Genomic DNA, 16,428 nt, shown 5'->3' with positions numbered 1-16,428 from the left:
TATCTATTATTCTGATAAGTAATGCAATATTTGTAAGGAAAATGTAACTGAAAAGTTGCTCCTATACTCAAAACAGACTGACGATAAGCCAAAAATTTCTTACATCTGGCTTGCGTCCATTCGATACATCAGGAAATATTGAAATTTTGAATCCATGAAATTCCACATTATCAGTCCTATAAAATAGATGAAGAATTGCCTCCTTGTCTTGAAGAAAAACAAAAGTCACCAATAAAGTGGCTCTAGTAAATATTTCTTCTTGAGATGTCTCCAACATACCAGTGAGATCCAAATCTCTTGGTATTGTTTCTCCTTTTTATTTATCCTCTTTAGGAAGGTTCAAGTAATATAACTTTTGTAACGGTGGCATATTATTTTCAGGAAATTTCAAAACTGAATTTAAGAAGGAATGAAATAAATCTCTAGGCGTTTGAAATTTAGAGACAGGAAAGTTTAAAAGTCTCAAATTTAAGCTGCTATTTGCATTCTCCAAATTTTCTATTTTTCTAGTATGCAAACACTTTTCTTTCAGTTGTAAGTTGCTAGAAACCTTCACTTCTGCCATTGATTTCTCTAAATTGTCCATTCTATTAGACTGTTGTTGGAATTTCTCTTCAAAAGTTTTAAATTGAGTGTTAATATTCTGTACTGAGGCAACAAATTGGGAGCATACCTTATGTAAAGTTTCTATGCCACTCCAAATCGCCTCCATGTCAATCACCGCAGGTCTCACCAAAGCAGCAGGGAGAGATATTCCGGGAGACTCCCCAATAGGTTTAGCCTCCTCCTTCCCTGCTGCAGTACGAGTTCTAGTTCCTCCGGACTCCAATGTCGGCTGTGAAGAAGCCGGCAAGCTGTAGATCATATCTGGGGTCAGGGGTGAGACTTGCAACACCGATGGAGACATTAACTCCGGCGCTTCCTGCGCTGTTGAAGGCGTCCCCGACATCGTCCCGGGACGCGGAGGAACACCATGTCCTAATGGGCTAAGCGACACCTCACCTTCCAAGACCGAGATCTGCCCACCTCGGTCAGCGGACAAGCCCGCTCCAGCTGGGATGGCATAAGATGTAATAGCCGCTTGCCGTGTCAGGGAAGTGGAAGAGGAGGCAGGAAGAACACTCCTCTGCTTACCCCTGTGCTTAGGCATAACGAAAGGTAAAATTCCTGATAGAAATATGAATTGACCAGCAAAGTGCAGGAGCCACTTGTAGACACACTCACTCTGTCACCATCTTAGATCTCTTTGAGTTTTTTTGATGATTGTTTGGTGGCATTTGATTATTGCATGTGTGGTTTTAGCATCTCCAGTCCTTGTATTGCACATCATCCAGGGGTCTTCAGTTCCTGTTGATCTTTAATACTTTGAGACAGTGACAGTTTTGGGCCAGATTCAGCCAGTGTTTATACTAATTTAGCAAATTTGGCCTTCTTACATCCAGCCTCCCCAGTATAATAAAGATGAGTTTTCCAAAGAAGAGCAAAACCTCTTTCATGATGAATGGGAAATGGACTACTTCTTCATCATGGTGTAAGACAAGTGTTGTTGTCTAATTTATAACACCCCAGTATCCTTGCCCAAAAAGGGTAATCTGGAATGTCATTATATGGCTCTGCATAGCAGTAAGTTTGATGCAGATTTTCCACCTAAAAGTGAAATTCGTAAACTGAAGCTCAAAGAACTTAAATCGAAATTTGCTACTCAGCAACAGTTGATGGCCAAGCCAAGGTCACATTCGGTCAATGCAACCATAGCATCCTTCAAGGTGAGCAACCTGATTGCAAAGAAATGCAAATCTTTCACTGAAGGGGACTTTGTAAATGATTGTTTTCTTGAAGCAGCTAACAATCTTTTTGAAGGATTTAAAAATAAGAAAGAGATCATAGCTGCTATTCAAGATGTACAACTGTCATCTTTTCTATTCGTCGTGCGGCGAATAGAAAAGATGTGTGGAGACACAACTGAACAATTGTTGGAGGATGTTTCAAATTGTGTTGCTTTCTCACTCCAACTGGATGAATACAGACATAGCCAGATGGTTTTTGAAGACTTCAGTGTTAAAGAAGAACTACTTGAAATGATTTCTTTAAAAGAGAGAACTACAGGTCAGGAAATATTCAGTTCTTTCCATTCTTTTGTGACAAAATATAATCTTCCATTGCATAGACTTGTTTCCATCACTACTGATAGAGCAAGAGCAATGACAGATAAGGTTAAGGGTTTCATTGCCCTCTGTAGACAGCATGACAACTTCACAGATTTCCTTTCTTACCACTGCATCATTCGCCAGCAAGTTTTGGCAAGCAAGAGACTCAATACAAAGACTGTCATGGACATCACTTTCAAAATTGTACATTCAGTTCATGGAAGATCATTTCAAAGACGGCTTTTCAATCTTACTCTTGATGAAGGGGCAGCGGAAATAATTTTGCACAAAGATGTAAGGTGGCTAAGTAGGCACAAATTTCTACAAAGATTTTGTGATTTGCTGAATGAAATAAGAAGTTTTTTGAAGGAGAGGGGAGATGACCAAGCAGAGTTGGAAGATGAGGAGTGGTTATGTGATCTAGCATTTCTCGCTGACTTTACAGGCGAACTAAGAAATATGAATCTTGAACTACAAGGTTAAAAACAAATGCATTGGCAAGATGATGAGTACAGTTTCATCCTACAAGAGCAAATTTGAGCTAATAAGGATTGGCCTTGCAAATACCACTTTTGATCATTTTCCTAATACACATGACCATCTGGGACAATATCCAAATTTTGTTTTTCAGAACAAGAAGTATGTGACATAAATCTGTTCTTTTATCCAGGAATTCAAAAATAGATTCTGTGACTTCCAAAAAATTGGAACAGTTGTGGAGTACTTGTCATACCCATTTAAAGTAGATGTGGACATTAAAGAAACTGCAGCTGCTATCAGTAAAAATTAGTCATTGAGCAAGCCATCTCTTGAAAACAAAATATTAACCCTTAAAAATGACATTTTTCTCAAGACCCGTGCTGAGCAAGAATCGTTTTGGAAGCTAGTGCCTAGAGACACTTGAGAAGATGCACTAAAGCTGTACACTCCTGTTTTGGTTCAACTTATTTGTGTGAATCTGCATTTTCCCATCTGAAAATGACGAAGGGTACACAATGTATCAACATGACAGATGAACATCTCCAGGATTCCCTGAGACTGGCCCTCACGCAATATTCACCCAACTTCAAAAAGTGGTAGATGAAATGCAGGCTCAGATGTCTCACTAATGAGCAAGAGCAAAATATTAAAGATTGTGCAAGACCAGCCTGGATCAATACTTGACCTAAATTTAACACAAATTACTCAATAAAAGTTAAAGAAAGTTATTACTCAATAAAACTTTAAGAAAAAATGTACTTTCTATTTCCCCTCACAGTTCTTACTGGATCTTCGTCTCTCTGTTTTGTTTTTGCTTAACAGCTGATCACATCCAAGTAAATGACAGAAGGTTCATTAAAAATGGGGGGGAGGGAATCCTCCTACTTTATTGGGTTAAAATTTAATTTGAAACTTAATTTTCATGGTGGTAGATCACCGGCACTTTTGGCCGGAAAAAGTAGATCACAACCTGTTCAAAGTTGGACATGCCTGATATATAGGATGGTATGCTCACTAGTAACAAAGCAGCAGGAGCAGCTGAACAGGACTATCGGCCAATGATTCCCTCCTCACACAATCATACCACACTGCTACCAGGCCCACACCAAGCAGAACATATGGCCAAATTATACAGAGTAAAGGAGAGACAGAAAGGGTAGGACCCTGGATTCATATGCTGTGACTAAGGGAAAGAAAATTATCAGGTATGAAACATAATTTTTTCTTCCTTGTCATCAGCAGATAAATCCAGAGACTAGTGAGACGTAGCAAAGTGGTCCTCAGTAGGGCAGAACAATGAATAAAACGTAAGCAAAAGGAAACACCAATCCAAGTGATCTGCTGACCCCCAAGGAATTGAAAGAAGAGCCAAAAAAGAGCAAAAGCTGTAAAATAATATGACAGTCCACTTATATAGCACAATATCTATCAGTTCTAAGCGGTTTACAAGAATCAAATAAACTATACATACACAGTGAAATACAAGCTCACATACACAGCAAATTATAAGATTATTTATGAAATTTATCAAATAAATGAATCTTCAACTTCTTTCTAAACACCTGATAAGAACTGGAACTTGTTATCAACTTGCTAAAGCACTTATTCCAACACACCATCTGATAGGTTCATAAATACAACATTTGGCAATGGGGAACAAAAATATAGCATTTTTATTCAATGATGATTCTGCAAATTTAAAATGGTCAACTAAATAGGTTAGCACCAAGCCACATAATGTTTTATAACAGAAGCAAGTCATTTTAAAGAATATTCTTGATTCTTCTGTACCACCCAAAGCATAGAAGTGAACCACAAAGTCAAGCCTGTGAAAGCTTGGTGACAACAAAATGGAAACTGAGTCATCAGAGCACCCAGGAGACAAGGAGGATCGCCCCAAGATGGAAGAACAAGTAGTACCCACATCCTAGGCAGACATCAGAGAAGAAGATGCCTGAGGGGTAGAGCTGTGCCAAGGTTATGCACTCACCAGCCATGGAAGGCAACAACTTGATGACCTGCGGAAAGCATGCATCCAAGAGATGGCCAAAGTCAGTCCAGGGGAAGCACACAACCCTGTCGATGAAATAGAGTAGTGTTCAATAGAAAGAAACCAAGCTGTGCCCTAAGACTTAGCCATCCACAGTCTCAAGACATGGATTAACACCCAACTTACAGTGATAGAGCAATATACGGCATGCTTCAGAGGAGCCAATGTCAAATGGATTTACATTCACCAACCAGCAATGGAACTGTGCTTAACATCCAGAGATGGAGATGTGTCAACCAGCCTGGTGGTGCTACATTGTTCCACCTGAGAAGCAGAAGTGCCAAATGGGCTGCTGGGGCTTTTCTCCTCCTTCTGAGATGGAATCATGCCCAAACTGGGAACTGAAATTGCTCTCAACATCTGGAGGCGTCCCCAACCAGTAGTTGTAGCTCCAGAGATTGAGAAGCAGCAAAAGTCAATCTGTATCCTACATCAGAGATGAAGTATTACCAACCAGGCAGCCAAATTCAAGTCAAGTTTCAAGTTTATTAAAAAAAATTTAAACCGCTTAATCAGGTTTCTAAGCAGTGTACAATATAAAATTTACATTAAAAAACAGTTAAAAAGTCAGGGAAACTAGACAAAACCAAAGTGGCTTAATAAAACACATAATAAGACATATGGACTTACTTCAAACATTAGGGAAGAATTACAATCATGAAAGAAAAAGCAAAACAAAAAAGGAAAATACAATAGGTTAGGGTAAAAGGTGATAAAATTTATTTGTTTTGTCCTTAAGAGGACAGTTATTGTCCAAAGGCATCCTGGAACAAAAATGTTTTTAATTTTGATTTGAATTGTTTTATTTCAGATTCACTGCACAAATGATTGGGCAGTGAATTCCAGAGAGTGGGGGCAGTGACAGCAAAGTTGTTGGAGCGCAATATGTTGATTAATTTTACAGAAAGTATGACGAGAAGATTTTTGACATTGAACAAAGCGATTTTAAAGAATTATAAGGAATTAAAAGTCTGTTAATAAACACCGGTTGATTATTTAGTCTTGTTGTGAAGGTTAAAAGTAAGATTTTATAACTAATTCTGTGTTCAACGGGTAACCAATGGGCACTGAATAGGAGAGGTGAGACATGCTCCACAGCTAGAAACTGAGCCATATGAATCAGGAAGCCAGATCTGCGTTCTACATCCAGAGATGGATCAGAGCCAAACAAGCAGATAAAACTGCGGTCAACATCTGGAGATGCAGTAGTAGCAAAAACAAAAGGTAGGCCCATTTGTTCTCTACATCCAGAGATGGATGAGCAGTATACAGGCTACCGGATTTGTGCTATACATCCAGTGATGGCGCAGCATCAAACAGTCAGCCAGATCCATGCTCTACATCTGGATAATGGAGCAATGGCACAGTGACAGCTGGATCTGTGCTCTACATCCAGAGATGGAGCAGTGCCAACCAGGCTGCTGGATTCACACTCTACATCAGAGCCATGCTGTAGGAATCAAGACAGCTGATATACGAAGGTTATCCTACTTTCTGAGAAAAAGCCAGGGCAAACTGCCCCTCCTCTCCCAAAAAAATTCATAGCATCACCCAAGAGGTAGCTGGAGCCTGCCAAGAGATATCATGATGGCCCTCAGGAGGAATAGATTACGCAGCCCAACTGCAATAAGGCACCCATAATGGGTAAATGCACCAGGGAGAAACCATGATAGGAACCACCAGTATGCCCCAATTGTGGGGAGGGAAAGAGCACATTGGGCCATACAAGGACTAAAAGCATATGGTTGTTCTAGATTGGAAGCACAAAGTGCCTGCCACACTCCCCCAGCTGGCCCTAGAACTGTGGAGCCCGCCAAGACAAAGAGACCCCAGGCTCCCTGCAAGTGAACCAGAGGTCTAGGCTCGATATCCTTCCACATATGCATATATTGGGGCTATCTTTTTTGTTTTTTTAAACACAAGTCTAGAAATTAGGTTTCTGTGCCAAATCTGAAAATCCTGAAACCAGAAGCATACAAAAAGAAGAAATAAGATCTCTATGAGATTGAAATAGGACAAAGAAAGTAGAGACGGTCAAGGCGTATCAACTGAGACCTTTATTAATAATGTTCTAGAAACATATATCTGACGCAACATAGCCAGTGTTTTTCGACACCAATGGTACTTTCTTCAGAAGTCTATGGAAAAACAAATATAAATTGATTATATGAAAAACATAAAGCATAAAATATCAAAATTTAATATGAAGTATAAAAAAATGTATACACAAAAAAAAAGCTAATTAAAGCCATACCACAGCACATCATGCAGTCCTGAGACCAAACCACTACTCCCCTTAACCTCTTAGAGAATTGCTAAAGATGCCTCCAATAAGTAGGAAATAAGTGAGTGAGAAAACAAAAAATCCCGCTTTTAAGAAGCGATATCCCTATCTTCTTCATGTTACTTCCCTTCCCTCTACCCCCTTTTATTTATCATTGTACTTAATTACTTTCCTATCCCCAAAAATCCTCTCGTTTCTAATCAGTCTCAATTGTAATAGTTTTAGGTTTACCCCATATTATTTTATTTTACCTATTTATATTAAACCTTTTAATTTGTGATATTGTAAACCGCCCAGATACATGTGATGGTCGGTATATCAAGCCATGAATAAACTTGAATAATCAGTGCTAGAAATATCAGGGGTAGATTTCAGATGTCCCTAGGAAAGGAGGACCTACCCGTGCAGTTTCTCTGTTGAGAGAGATCGTAAGCTCTACAAAGTTGGGTCTGACTCTCCAAAGTCTGATGTGCAGCACTGTGTACATCTAACAGCACTATAAAAAAATAAGTAGTAGCTGAAAAGGGCTACTGATTTAGAATTGAGTGTCTTAGGGGAGAAGTGCCTGCAATGCAATCCCGGGGCAGAGAAGAAATGTCAGCCGCAGAAGCAGGAGGTACAGAGCCATTTCGAATATCAAGCAGCTGATATTAAAGCTAAATCCTCAGCCCCTACGCAAGAATGTGCCTAGACCTCCTGGAAAGGCATAGGAGGGAGAACCTGCACTGCTCCCCTGCAAATGCGAAAGACCCCAAAGGGACACAGTGCATGAGAAGGCTGACATGTACAGTTCCCCAACTGCTGTGCACACCAGAGGTCATCGCATACAGGAAGAGCTACGAGATCCAGCCTTCCCTGGCTGGAGAACCCCTGGTCCAAATTGGCTACAGGAGCACATACTATGCCACAAAAGGGACTTACATAGTCCATGCTGTCCCAATTGCTAAAATACGGACCTTAAAAAAAAAACAGAAAACCACACCTCACACTACTGCAAACTTTGCATTGCTAAAAGTGCAGATTTGTAAGGATTACCAGATGCTGGACCCACGCTGCAACTGGAAAAGTTGGAGAAGATACTTTGAATGGCCAGATCTGAGCTTGTGACAAGACACCAAGAAAACTCCTTGACTTCCCAAGAGGAGTACAAGTATTACCCAGATTATGAAATAACGTAAAAACCCAGAAATGAGTTGCCCTCCTACTGTACTGGGACTCAATGTAGCCATGGGCACTCCATGTTTATATGTGTCATAGCATAACCTCTCTCTCAGAAGCTCACTGCATGTTCACCCTATGTTGCAGAGAACAACCACTAAGACTGAGAGCTCTCAATGCACACCCTCGAGCCTAATTAACCAATTACCACAGGAACTAAAAAAAAACAAAAAAGTAACATTACTGCCAACAAGCAAGAGGCCCAAACTCGGTAGTCTGATAACTTGAAAATTCAATATTTCCATCATACGGGAAAATCCAGCACAGCTTGAGCCTCCCCCAGAGCTGGAGAATTCAAAATTGCTGCTGCCAACAAAATGCTTTGGCTTCCCCAATAAAGCACCCTACACTTCAGACTGTGTGGGAATTCAGACACTTCTGATGTGCCTACTCTCCCCACCCCCCCACCCCAACAGCTGAATGGGTGCTTGCAGGCCACGCTGAGCAGCAGATTAAACCAGGGGCAGGTGAGAGACCATCCATCTGCCTGTGGAGATAGAGAATACTGGGTTACCAGTGAGCATACCGTCCTACAGTATGTATAACAGAGCTCAGCTTGGTGCTCTCTATCTCTGCCTGCTGGTGCATGGACACTACTAGTCTCTGGATTCATCTGCTGCTGATGACAAAGAAATTGCTATTTTTGAGAATTATTTCACAGACTAAGACTTGAATTGACCAAAAAGCAGGATAATGGACTAGATGGACCTTTTGTCTCACCCAGTATGGCAATTGTTATATGCTTAAGAATATTGACCAATGGCATTTTTAAGCCCAGCACCAGTTCTGTCAGCATTTCCAATTAAATACACTGTTAATGTAACTGAAGTAATTAATTTATCGTGCTCTTTACTATATTTTCACCAGACAACAACAGCTATTTCTGTTAGTGACTGATATCGTTTAATTCTAATACCACAGAAGCACAGCTGACATGTAAATATGGCTGGAAAGCTGCAGAGTTTGCATTTTCATGATTTCAATAAACCATACGCAATAATGTAGATGGCTCGAGCTATCTGAAATTATAATACTATTCAGTGTTTCCTATAAGTTAATCAGAGGATGACAAATAATCATTGAAGTAATCATTAATATGGATCGGTCATCTATTTCTCCATTGTATGACTATAAAATATTCAGTGACATGCAGTGACATTTTTAACAGGAGATTTATTCAATGTGACAAACAACAAGAGGGGCTCAATAGCACCAGCATAGCATCCTCTCCACTCATCCAAAATAACCACAACGGATCGGCAGCCCCAATACTAGAGGGCTTAGTGAACCAATCCTAACACCTTACAATCTAACCAAAAACAACAGCAAGGTGGCCTCAACATAACAGTCCTGCCATCTAGCAAAAATATAGACCCCCCCCCCAAAAAAAAAACCCACCACCCATATACCTCTTCCCAATCCTCTTTCCCCTTGTAAGCTGTAGCCAACAATTTCTTTCTCTCCCTCTCTCTTACCCCTTCTACTTCCCCCACACTCTTGTCTCCCATCCCTTTACCAGCATTTCCCTTCCCCTTATCCTGCTGTCTACTTAACTCCTTATCCCTTCCCCCACCCTCTCACCATCACCACCTTCTCTGTCCCTCCTGTTATCATACTATTTTCTTCTTATCCTAACTCTCCTCCTCTCTGTCCTTATCCCTTTATTCTTCTCTCCCTCCATACCTCACACTCCCCTTTTTCTTTCCATCCTGCCCTGACCCTCACCCTACCTTTCTTCCCCTCTTATCATTTATAGAATCAAGGCCTTAATGCACAGATTGTTTTAATGCATGTTAAGTGTTACCACAGGCTAGGACTAATGTTAACTGTGCACTAGAAACCATACTAACTGCTTACTGCACCTTAGTAAACATGCCTCATTCACAGCTAAGCAACTGCAGCCTAAAACTCCAGCAACATACAACATAGACCAAAGACACAAGTGGCACAGTAAAATGAATAGCTAATTCACATTTTTGGGAAAAGATAACACCTCAAATTTTTCTGAAAAACAGAAAGGCTGTGTTTGGATCTCAACATTTCCCATCTGCCTCACATCTGCAGTACAGTAGAGAATAATACAGGGACAAATTTGTCCCTGTCCCCGTGAGTTGTGTAACTGCCCCTTTCCCATTCCCATAATCCAGTGTACCCACAGACTTTTTGGCCTAAAGGCACACTGAACCTAGCGCCTTGGCCGGAAGTGCACGGACTTCAATGCGATGATGTCATATGCATGTGTGATGTAATCACATTGACAACTGCGCATACATGGAGGCCCATCTGGCTGTGACCCTGAACCCGTCACTTTGGTGAAGGATCCTGGAGGAGGGGCGGTGCAGGGAGAGGAGGAGAGATGCCAGCGAGGAGAAGAGTCATCAGTGCCAGCTGACTACCTGCAAGACATGTATCTTGCCACAAGAGGCACGTCCTATAAGCAGTCAGCCCACGCCGGCGCCTCTCCTCCTTACCAGTAGTTTGCGATACACTGCTGTAATCTCTGCCTTAACCGCACAAGCCTCAGACACTTATGATTTTAAAGTGTTTGAGGCTTGTGCAGATGAGGACAGAGTTTGCAGGAATGGGGCAGGAACAGGAAAAGAACTCGCTGAGATGGGACAGGAAAATGAGTTCCTGTGGGGAAGGGGAAAAAGTTGTCCCCGTGTCATTTTCTGCAGTACAGCCACTGAAATAACATGTTGCTGCCAACAGTATTATTTAGTACCACAGAATTAGTTTTCCTTGGATAGACCCCAAAGACCTGGCTGGTATATACCATCGCATTTTCTCTCTCAAATAGAAAGGTTGGCCTTCTTGAAGCAACTTAAAAATCAGCACCAAAACCTTAAAATGTAAGGGCTGGATTCTGTAACTGGCGCCAATATCGGCGGCCGCCTTAAAAGCGGTCGCCGATCGTGTGTCAATCATGCATCGGTGCCAGTTTCAGAATCGCGCCTACAGGAAAGATAGGCGCTGGAAACGTGGGTCTGGGTTTTCCGGGCCTACATTTCTGACATCTATCTTTGTGTGAATCACGTATACATAGGTGCTTTAGGCCACCTAAAGCCACTTCTGGCATTGTCCATGCCTACTTTGGTGCCTTTTATTTAGTCGCTTCAACCTCGCCATTTTTTGCAGCTTCTAATGGCATTCTTTAATTAACTTAGGCGCCAGTTTTAGAATTTCCCCTAATTGTTGCTTTATGGGAAACCAATGCAACTCCATCATAGGCGTTGAACATTTCCATTTCTTCGTCCACAATCCTGCATTCTGCACTATGTGTAAACGCCTTCATTAATAATTTTTCAGAAAGGAGTTACGATCCAAGATGCCCACGGTTTGCTGAGCAGCTGCCCGCAAGCCTCATCTTTTGAAACTCTTCTCCCAGCGGTTTATCGTCTTGGTGAACGATAGAAATGCCAAAGAGGAGAGGAAACGGTATCCCTGGAACCTCGCGGCGCCCTAGAGCGGTCTCCTTCAGCAACATTGAAGATATGCTGAGGCGGATGCAGGGCGCCTTAGGAACGCCGGCATTGCCATTGCCTGAGGCGCTTCCGGGAGATGGAATGGAGGCGTCGTTTCGGGCGCATGAGATCTCGTTGAGCCCCGACGTGAGAGCTCCTCCTCCCAATCCTCATGCCGCTAGTTCTCCGGGGGTAGAGAGGCAGTCGGAAGTCAGCATACGCTCTCCCCCCCAGGTTCCCGGGGACAGCGAGACTACTATCATCGACTCAGGATCTCTGAGTTTGCACCAGAGCCTGAATGTACACGAGGACGGTACAACATTGGGACTAGTCCCGACCCAGGAGGAACAGAGAGGAGGAAAGCCCCTGGTTGGTGAGCCTGACTTTTCAATTTCAGATTTGCAAACTTTTAATATTGTAAAGCCCCAATAAGTGACTTTAGAAGCTTTGTGGGATCTGACTGCCAATTTGGTTAGAACAGTCAATTTTCAGATTGAGGGAAAAATAAAATCTCAGGAGAAAGAAGTTCTTCAGATAAAACAAGACCTGGATGAAACAAAATTAGATATCCAGAACATTAAAGATCAACTTAAGTCTTCGAAAATGCTCCAAGAGACCTTAATTAAGGACAATGTTAATTTAAGAAGGAAGATGGAGACATTTGAAAATTTCTCTAGGAGCAATAATCTTAGATTGATTAATTTTCCCCGAATATTAACAGTTACTCCAAGAGAAATGTTAAAACGCTATTTGTTGGAGATACTAGAAGTACTGGAAGATTCATTGCCTCCTTTCTCTCAGGTCTATTATTTACCGAGTAAAAATCAAGATCACCAAGAAAGGAACCAAGGTCCAACTGATGTTTCTGCTTTACTTGAATTGTCAGATAAAGAAAGTGCAACACCTGCAACGCTGATTGTGACCTTGGCTATTACATTGGATAAAAATTGGCTTCTGAGATTATTCTTCAAAAATAAAGAGAAAAAGTTTCTCGATTTTAAGATATAAATGTTCCCAGATCTTGGCAAAAGAGGCGTCGAAGAGAGTTCTTATTATTAAAACCTGGTGTTTTGGCTCTTGGGGGAACTTTCTATCTCCGTCATCCTTGCAAATGTATATATAGTACAATATAATTCTCAGAAATATGTTTTCTTTGAGCCGCACCAGCTAACGGCTCTTCTTTCTATGTCCCCCCTGGAGAAGAAAAGAAATGAGGGCTTTGATATTAGACGCCTGAATATCAGTTAACCGTGTTCCAAGTATCTTAGTTATTAATTTCTTCTTATTCCGTTTATGTTACATCATGGATCTTATTTGTGGACTTGAGTGATTAAGCAATATTTATGTTCTTATATAAAATTGGAAGATGTATTGTTTTTCTTTTGTTGTGATTACTTTCTGTACAAGTTAATCTTGAATTGATAATTGAAATCTATAAATAAATAAAAATAAAAAAATAATTTTTCAGAAAGATGACGATAAGTCAGCTTATCTAGATCAACTTATCTACAATAGATTATCCCCTATCTTGTTTAATTTATTTTGAGGCCTTGGGGGTAGTATGATTTGAGACTTTGGGGTCCTTTTACTAAGCTGTGGTATAAAGTGGCCTAGGCTTTCTTAAATTATAAAAAGCCTTAAGATGTTTCCTAAAAGACAATAGGGAATCCCTCTGCCCCAACTCTAGCAGAAGGGCATTCTACATAGCTAGACCCCCATACAAGCATGATTTTTTTTATGGTAGTCCTAATGGAATAAAGGGACTTCAAGCAAATATTTATCCTGTGAGCACAAAGATTTAGTAAAGCAGTCAGTGGCATAGTAAGAAGGGGGGGGGGCAGAGGAGGAACCTCCCCGGGCACTGTCTTGGTGGGGACGCAACATCTCCGCCCCTCCACGCCATGCTCGCACCCTCCCTTCCCACCTCCGTACTTCTTTGACTCTTCGCCAGCACGAGCAACTACTGGCTCCCTGTGAAATCACTTCCGGGTTGCGGGGCCAGGAAGTGATGTCTGAGGGGAAGCCAACGCCGACGCGAGCAGCAGGGCAGAGTAGTTGCTCAAACTGGCGAAGATTCAAAGAGGTACGGAGGTGGGAAGGGAGGGTGCGAGCATGGCGTGGAGGGGCGGAGATGTTGCGAGTGTGGCATGTGGAGGTGCGAAAGGAGCGGGGGGAGGTGCCACCACCCCGGGCATCTCCTAGCCTCGCTACACCACTAAAAGTGGTACATGTGTAAATATGTTACTGTACTCATCAGGGTGTCCTTATGTAATGCTTTAAAAACCAAGAAAAAAGGGGCCCTTTACCAAACAGGGGAGAGTGTGGCGCAGTGGTTAAAGCTACAGTCTAAGCACCCTGAGGTTGTGGGTTCAAACCCATACTGCTCCTTGTGACCCTGGACAAGTCATTTAATCCCCCCATTACCCCAGATACATTAGATAGATTGTGAGCCCACCGGGAGAGACAGGAAAAATGCTTGAGTACCTGAAAAAAATCATGTACACCATTCTGAGCATCCCTGGGAGAATGGTATAGAAAATTGAATAAATAGTGTGAAAAGTTTCAGCCTCTGATAGAGCTGGTATTGTGGCATCATAATGCCTCCTTCCACCAATGCCTAAGAGCCAACCTCATCAGTGATGTCACAATAGCTTGATTGTCCTATATTTGGCTCACTTTTACTACATTTTGATTTCTAGAATGGCACAGTGGTTAAAGCTACAGCTTCAGCACCCTGAGATTGTGGGTTCAAACCCACACTACTCCTTGTGACCCTAGGCAAGACACTTAATTCCCCCATTGCCCCAGGTACATGAGCCCTACCAGGACAGACAGGGAAAAATGCTTGAGTACCTGAAGAAATTCATGTAAAAACCATTCTGAGCTCCCTTGGGAGAATGATATAGAAAATTAAATAAATAGTGCAATCTTGCACAGATCATTCCTGTGTACTATGGCCATTTTTTTCTGCTGAAGCAAAATGGCTGATTTTTCTTGTCCTTATTAATGACTTCAAGCTAATTTTGACATGAGCCCCTACCACCATTCATAGCCCCCCTTTTATCAAGCTGCATAAGGGTTTTCTTATCGCAGACTGCTGAGGTAAAAGCTCCAATGCTCATAGAATTCAAATGAGCATCGGAATTTTTACAGTAATCTGTGATTTTTTTAAAAAAAACCCTTATGCAGTTTGATAAAATGAGGTCATAATGTAAGTGGTGAGGGCTCTCACACTACACATGGTTAACGCACAGCGATGTAGCTGCACTAACTGATTAGCGAAGAACACGTCCACTCTCTAGCCAAGTACAGTGGTACCTCGGAATCCAAACGCCCCAGAACTCAAACAACTTTTTTTTGTAGTAAATTTTGTCTTGGAATCCGAACTCTGCTTTGGAATCCGAATACCCTGCACGTTGTATGTTTGTGTTTGTGCCCCTGCCCCAGAATCTGAATGCTGCTTTGGAATATTTGTTATTATTTTACCTTAAAATCCAGTGTATTTCCTGTTAAAATTTGAGTTTGTGGGACCCAAGAACAGATTAATCCAGTTTCTATTATTTTCAATGGGAAAAATTGTCTTGGAAATCGAACGCTTTGGAACGCGAACGGGGTTCTGGAACGGATTAAGTTTGGATTCCAAGGAATCACTGTACTAAAAAAGGAATTTTATTTTTTAGCCCGGAGGTAATGCATACACATCCTCAAATTACTGCAGGATGCCTCTGCACACCCCACATTAAGCTATTTTTCCCTGCTGTAAGCACAGGTTAGTACTTGCTGCAGCTTTGTAAAAGGGCCCCTAAAATGTTAAACTAAGCAAGCTACCAAACAGTCAATCAGTACAATTTCAAGAGCAAGGGAGAGATATGATCAATCGTAGATCCACCAAGAATTAGATGGGCAGCAGCATTTTAAACAAACTGAAGAGCATTTAAAGAAGTTATTATTACAGTGGTACCTCAGAATCCGAACTTAATCCGTTCCAGAACCCTGTTTGAGTTCTAAGACAATTTTTCCCATTGAAAATAACAGAAACTGTATTAATCCATTCCTTGGTCCCACAAACTCAGATTTTCAAATAAATTTAACAGTAAACACACTGGATTTGTGGCATCCCAAACAGCATAGATAGCAAGATCGGTCTCCCCTGGCAAAGACAGCAAGATCGGCAATAGCAACTGCAAGCGGTGCTCAGCCCAAAGCTTTTCTCTCACGCGTTTCACCTAGGCGGAAACAGGAAGCTGCGTCAGAGAGGAAGCTTTGGGCCGAACAATGCTTGCAGTTCCCATACATTCGGATTCCAAAGCAGCGTTCTGATTCCGGGGCAAAATTTAATTTTAAAAAATAGTTCGGATTCCAAGTTGTTTGAGTTCTGGGGTGTTTGGATTCCGAGGTACCACTGTATTATTAAATTCTTAATATACTACCTTTCTATGGTATAATCAAAGCTGCTTACATCCCACAAACAGGTACTTTACCATTTGTCAAGATATTCTTTTTTGTTCACGGGTAAAGATATGAGGGATCTTCCAACGGTTTCCACACTTTTAGTTTTTTAAATATTATTTATTAAATAAATCTTAAGCAAATTACATCACTATCTGCAAGGTGAGCTGGCTTGCCTGACTGACTAGTCACTTGACACACCCTCTTACCACTGCTCCTGCCTCAACCACTTCCTGCGAAAATATGAAAGCGTGGAAACTTTTATGGTTCAAACAATTTTTATTGATGCAAACATCAAATACAACATTTCCCAGATGACCAATTGATGTAACTATT

General features: G+C 41.4%; 1 protein-coding gene across 9 annotated transcripts in view; it reads right to left on the bottom strand.

Moving 5' to 3' along the window:
- The window catches only part of CHRM3 (cholinergic receptor muscarinic 3), a 1,018,971-nt gene that overhangs the window by 621,776 nt on the left and 380,767 nt on the right, over positions 1 to 16,428 (bottom strand). For 2 of the 9 annotated variants that reach the window (XM_033937305.1, XM_033937299.1), the window contains exon 4: positions 4,618 to 4,703. The exons of the other annotated variants lie outside the window; for them this stretch is intronic. The gene's annotated coding sequence lies outside the window, so the exon portion shown is untranslated. The remainder of the gene's footprint in view (positions 1 to 4,617; positions 4,704 to 16,428) is intronic. 9 annotated transcript variants of the gene reach the window in all.

Source organism: Geotrypetes seraphini, chromosome 3, assembly GCF_902459505.1.
Source record: "Geotrypetes seraphini chromosome 3, aGeoSer1.1, whole genome shotgun sequence".
Taxonomy (NCBI): domain Eukaryota; kingdom Metazoa; phylum Chordata; class Amphibia; order Gymnophiona; family Dermophiidae; genus Geotrypetes; species Geotrypetes seraphini.
The sequence above is the reverse complement of the archived record's forward strand: the minus strand, read 5'-3'. Positions and strand labels throughout refer to the sequence as shown.